This window comes from Athene noctua, chromosome 13 (genome assembly GCF_965140245.1).
Source record: "Athene noctua chromosome 13, bAthNoc1.hap1.1, whole genome shotgun sequence".
In the NCBI taxonomy this organism is placed as follows: Eukaryota; Metazoa; Chordata; class Aves; order Strigiformes; family Strigidae; genus Athene; species Athene noctua.
The window spans coordinates 7,382,202-7,387,913 of NC_134049.1; the positions used below are offsets into that span (position 1 = coordinate 7,382,202).

The 5,712-nt window shown below is 62.3% G+C and overlaps 1 non-coding gene across 1 annotated transcript; it reads right to left on the reverse strand.

Moving 5' to 3' along the window:
* Positions 1 to 5,527: 5,527 nt before the first annotated feature.
* TRNAR-UCG (transfer RNA arginine (anticodon UCG)) lies at positions 5,528 to 5,600 on the reverse strand. The gene has a single exon. It is a non-coding gene; the product is annotated as a tRNA-Arg (tRNA).
* Between the last annotated feature and the right edge of the window lie 112 nt (positions 5,601 to 5,712).

The following is a 5,712-nucleotide window of genomic DNA, read 5'->3' on the forward strand; positions in this document are numbered from 1 at the left end:
ACCGGCTGCCCCCGGGGCCCTGGAGGTGGGGGGTCCCTCCTGGAGCCGTGCCGTGCCGTGTCGGACCGGGCCATCCTCGCCCCGACGGCCAGGCCGAGCCCCCGAGAGCGCTGCGCCCCGACAGCCGCAGCGAGCTGGAACCGGGGCGCGGGCACGCAGGTACCGCCCGCGCTCCCCCGCTCCCCCTCCGCTTCTACCTTCCTCATCTCCTTTACAAAATCACACACGTATCGCTTCGCCTGCAGTCTTTGCAGTAAGGCAAAAAAAGCCCCCCCAGCCCCCCCGCCACCCCCAACTCCCTCCTGGCACACCTTGACTTCGCTTCCGACCTCTCCTCCTCTTCCTTCCTGCGTGTAACCTGGCTCCTATTTTTTATCTCCGATTCACTCCACCGATGCCCCGGAGCGGCTCTGGGGAGTCTCTCGCCGCCCCGATGAATACACAGGGATCCCCAGACAGGTTTTCTATGTAGGAAAAAATAAACCGATCGAGCCCGAGAGATCTGCAACAGCCGAACACGCCGCCTCGCCTTTACATTCCTGTTTTTAAATTCCCCGTTATTTTCCTTTTTGCATCTGCGAGTTGCCACGAAAGGAAATATAACCCCAAATGCCACCGCCAGCAGAAACCGAAGCTCGTTGCCAAATTCCGTAGTATTTTATTTTAAAAGCAATTAACACCATTAGGAAAAAAAAAAAAAAAAAAATCGCGTCTTCCCTTTCCGGGGAGTGTAAGAAATCCTTTTGCTCACCCAGAGTCGAAAACCTAATGGCATTGTCGTTAAACACGAAAAGGAGAATATTAAGAAATTGCAACACTCCCTCCCGAGCGCTCCCCCCCCCCCTCCCCAGTTTATTTGCCCTAATAATTAATTCACAAGAGCTTAACTTCGGTGTAACCCTGGCGGTCTTTTCATTAAAAAATCCCCGCGTTTCCTATTGAATTAGCTCTGCTCCATTGTCGCTGAAATGAAGACGCCAAACCAACTTTTACCCTGAGCGTTTTCTCACCAGCCCAAAGAAAAGTCTCTCTCCTTTTTCTTTTCTCCGATTTCTTTTTTTTTTTTTTTTTTTTTTTTTTTTTAATTCAAGCACCCAGGCGATGGACGTGTCCTGCAATTTAACTACTTTCAAATTCTTTGTTCGGGTCCCACCGGGGCTCTATTGTCACCCTATTGAGAGAGCTTATTGCCAAGTCAAGCCTGAGCGAATTGAGACACACACGGGAGGAGCCCCGGGGGCTGGGAGCGGGCTCCGGGGGCTGCTCGGCCCGGGGGGGACCCCGGCCCAGCCCCGAGGGAGCGGGCAGGGCGCGGACAGGGGCTGCCCGCAGCCCGCGGGCCGGGATAACCGGCACCGAGCGCCCCAGGAGCCGCAGCCGCCAACACAGCCCCGGCCCGGCAGCGCCCGCAGGAGCCCGGCCCGGGGGTGGGGATGGTGCAGCCCCCGGGCCTGGGTACCCCTCAGGATCGGGCTCCTTTGCACCTCCAAAGCATCCCCCCGCCACCGGCAGCGCCGGCACCGCCCGTGCCAGCAGCGCCCGGGCTCCGGCACCACGGCTGCGGGCAGGAGGGGGACTTACCTCGGATGCCCGCGGTGCCGCCAGCCTCCCTCCCTCGCCGGTTCTCCCTTAATCCCGAAAAGGAGGGTCCTCCCCCCCTCTCTTCCATCCCACTCCCGACCCCTCCACCACGGAGCCGGCTCCCGCCTGCCTCCCCTCGCCCTCCCCATCGCTCACTTGGGGAGCTCCGGGGCTCGTCTCCCGAGCAGGAAAATAAGCGGGATGCGGGGAGCTGCTTTTTTTTTTTTTCCCTTTGCCTTTCTCCCTCCCGGCTCCCCCCGCCCCAGCACGGAAAAGGGGGTGCGAGCTGGAAAAGGGGGGCATGAGCTTCAGGGAAGGGTTATTTCAGGAGAAAAAAAGCTTGAAAGAGCGGTGCTGGGCACGGATTCCCACGTAAGCCCGTACGTCACCTATAAAAATTGCCCGTTTCTCCCGTTTCTTGGCTCTCGGGGCGGGGGGGTGTCTCAGATATCTTTGCCTGCGGAGGGGGGTTAAAACCCCGTTGAAACAGCCCCCCGTTAAAACCGGCTTCCTCCAGCCGAGAGGAGAAGGCTGAGCCCGGGGATGCTGGAGGGCAGGGGCCGCTTCTCTGCATCCTCATCGCCCTGCCCCGGGGTGACGTTTGGCCGCCCCCTGCTCCCCCAAAAAGCTCACCCGGAGCCGTCCTCAGCCTCTCGATGCCGGGGGGACGGTGAGGGTTTACGGGGTCCCACGCCGGTGCGACCGGCGGCCTCTCCGCTGTGCCCCGGGGGAAGAGGAAGCCCTTGACCCCTGGCCCCGGGGGCAACGGGGTTAAACAAAGTCCCACCGCCCCATTATCCGACCGGCAGCTTTGAGCCCCCGGCGGCGAGCGGGGTCTCCGAGACGGGGGAGGGAGGGGGGAAGTCTCATCTCTCACCGCCCGTACCTGACCCCGACGGGGCGTACCGGGATGGGGATGCTTCCCCGACAGACAGACAGACAAACAAAGAGCCTAGGGGAAAAAAAAAAACAACCAAAAACAACCAAAACGACCCTACACATCCCATCCCGACTTATGCCTTGCAGCCAATCCTGCTGAAACGGCGGATTTTGGGGGTTATTTATTTTATTTTATTTTATTTTAATGGAGGTGATTTTTTAATTTTTTTTTTAATAGCGGTGCCGTGACTTGACGAACCTGCCTGCCCGCACCCTGGTGAGGTACAGGCAGCCGCGGCCCGGTCCTGTCTGCGGACACGGCAGCGGGATTTGTTGTCATCGACTCTCCCCTGAACGCTGCCGCCCGGGAGGGTTTCAGAAATAAAGCCACGAGAATAATTTCGGGGAGAATTAATATTTTTTTCCTCTTGAGATGGGGGTATTTTTTTTTTTGGTAGGGCGGGTATGGCTTTCTTTAAATTTATTTGTTTTGCCACCGCGATAAAAATAAATAGATGAAACACCCCAAATAAGAGGAGATCGGCGTTAACGTAAGGCATCGGAGGGGAGAACAAGTCCTTCGCACCCAGGTCCTTCCCCAGAGCTACCCAGTAGCTGGGGGACCCCAAACCTTTTCGCACAGCTCACGGCTCTTTTCTCCCCTCCAGTGCACCCGCACCCCGGAGCATCCCTCCCCTCCAGCTCCACACCCCCCCAACTCCCCACCGTGCCCGTGGAAGCCCCCCGATATGGGGTGAGGGTGCGTGCTGAGCACCCGTGGGGTCAGATCCTGCCAGTCTCAAGCACACACACACCCCCCCATCTAATCCCAGGCGAGGGGTGGGCATCAGGTGTTTTGGGGGGCTGTGAAATGCTTTCAAAGCCCCAATAAACAGCAGCAGGGGGTGTGTGCGTTCCTCAACCTCCCCATGCTGGTCTTGACCTTTCGGAGAGAGGGGGGGGCGTAGTTGCACCCCCCTCAATCCTGCACCCCCGAGGGGAGGGAGCTGTGCGGCCGGACGGCCGCACAGCTCCCTCCCCTCGGGGGTGCAGGATTGAGGAAGGGGGGCGTGCGCACTCCGGGTTTGGAGCTCGGCAGTGTCCGAGAGGACCGAAGTTGGGGGGTCACAGTGCCCGGTACCCCCTTCCCGGTGCCTCAGCAGGACCGCGGAGTGGGATGGACCTGGAGCGGTACCCGCGCCCCGACGGTCCCGGTCCCGTGGGAACCGGCCCGGGCCGAGCAGCAGCGACGGGGCCGCAGCTCCACCTGGCGGCTCGGTACGGCCCGACACGGCCCGGCACGGCTCGGTACGGCCCCCTGCAATGCCAAGGTCAAGTTGATCTCTGCTAGGAGACACCTTCCCGGCCAGAAGAACTCCTGTGGGGACCAGGGAGACTGCACCCACATGCCCTGACCACGGCACCTCCTGGTTCTCTTCCCGGCACCTTACAGGCCCTTCCCAGCACCCTGCACCCCCTTCCTGGGACCCTAGAGCCTCTTTCCGGGACCCTACAGCCCCTTCCCAGCACCCTACACCTCCTTCGAGCACCCTACACCCCCTTCCCAGCACCTTACACCCCCTTCCCGGCACCTTACACCCCCTTCCCAGTACCCTAGAGCCCCTTCCCAGCACCTTACACCCCCTTCCCAGCACCTTACACCCCCTTCCCAGTACCCTACAGCCCCTTCCCAGCACCTTACACCCCCTTCCCAGCACCCTAGAGCCCCTTCCCAGCACCTTACACCCCCTTCCCGGCACCTTACACCCCCTTCCCAGTACCGTAGAGCCCCTTCCCAGCACCTTACACCCCCTTCCCAGTACCCTACAGCCCCTTCCCAGCACCTTACACCCCCTTCCCTGGACCCTAGAGCCCCTTCCCAGCACCTTACACCCCCTTCCCAGCACCTTACACCCCCTTCCCAGTACCCTACAGCCCCTTCCCAGCACCTTACACCCCCTTCCCAGCACCCTAGAGCCCCTTCCCAGCACCTTACACCCCCTTCCCGGCACCTTACACCCCCTTCCCAGTACCGTAGAGCCCCTTCCCAGCACCTTACACCCCCTTCCCAGTACCCTACAGCCCCTTCCCAGCACCTTACACCCCCTTCCCTGGACCCTAGAGCCCTTTCCCAGCACCTTACACCCCCTTCCCAGTACCCTACAGCCCCTTCTCAGCACCTTACACCCCCTTCCCAGTACCCTAGAGCCCCTTCCCAGCACCCTACACCCCCTTCCCAGTACCCTAGAGTCCCTTCCCAGCACCTTACACCCCCTTCCCAGTACCCTAGATCCCCTTCCCAGCACCTTACACCCCCTTCCCAGTACCCTAGAGCCCCTTCCCAGCACCCTACACCCCCTTCCCAGTACCCTAGAGTCCCTTCCCAGCACCTTACACCCCCTTCCCTGGACCCTAGAGCCCCTTTCCGGGACCCTACACCCCTTTCCCAGCACCCTAGAGCCCTTTCCCAACACCCTACACCCCCTTCCCGGCACCCCACAGCCCATCACCCTACACCCTGCGGTCATTTTCGCCCCTCGAGCCATCCCCACTCGCCGCCCCGTCCCCACGCGTGTCACACGCCCCGGCAGTGAGGGCTGCGGGTGTCCCCACGCACACCCCCCTCCCCAGCTCTCACCGGCCGCACAGAGCAGCCGCTCCGGCCGGGCTGGGCGAGGGGACCCTGCACCCCACCCCTCATCCCGCGCCACCCTGCAGGCCTGTGGGGTTTTGGGGTGCGGGCGGGTGCTGTTGAACTCTGCTGGGGGGCTGCGAGGCGCCCCGTAAATCCCTGACGTGAACACAGCGGGGGCTGCGGGGCGGTGACGGGCAGCAGGACGGTGGCCGCGGGCCCTGACACCCCGTGTTGCGCGGGGCTGGCGGCGTGGACGGATTCCACGCACGACAGGGGCGATACGGAGCATCCCCCCGGGGCCGCCCGGCCGCGCACGGAGCCACCCCGCGCCTTTCCCCTTCTCCCGTTAGCAACAGGAGCAAAAGGCGACTCGTGCGTGCGGTGGCGCCGGTGCGGGGAGCAAAAGGAGAGCCGGCCCGGGGGCGCTCCCGCCGACCGCGGCAGGACTCGAACCTGCAATCTTCTGATCCGAAGTCAGACGCCTTATCCATTAGGCCACGCGGCCGCCTCGCTCTCCGCGCTCCCGCGCGCCCTACTGAGCCCGCGGCGCGGCGGAACGTACCATGTGCGGGGGGGGCGGCCGGAAGCTCCCCCGGGCCCCCCCGGCTTGGATCCGC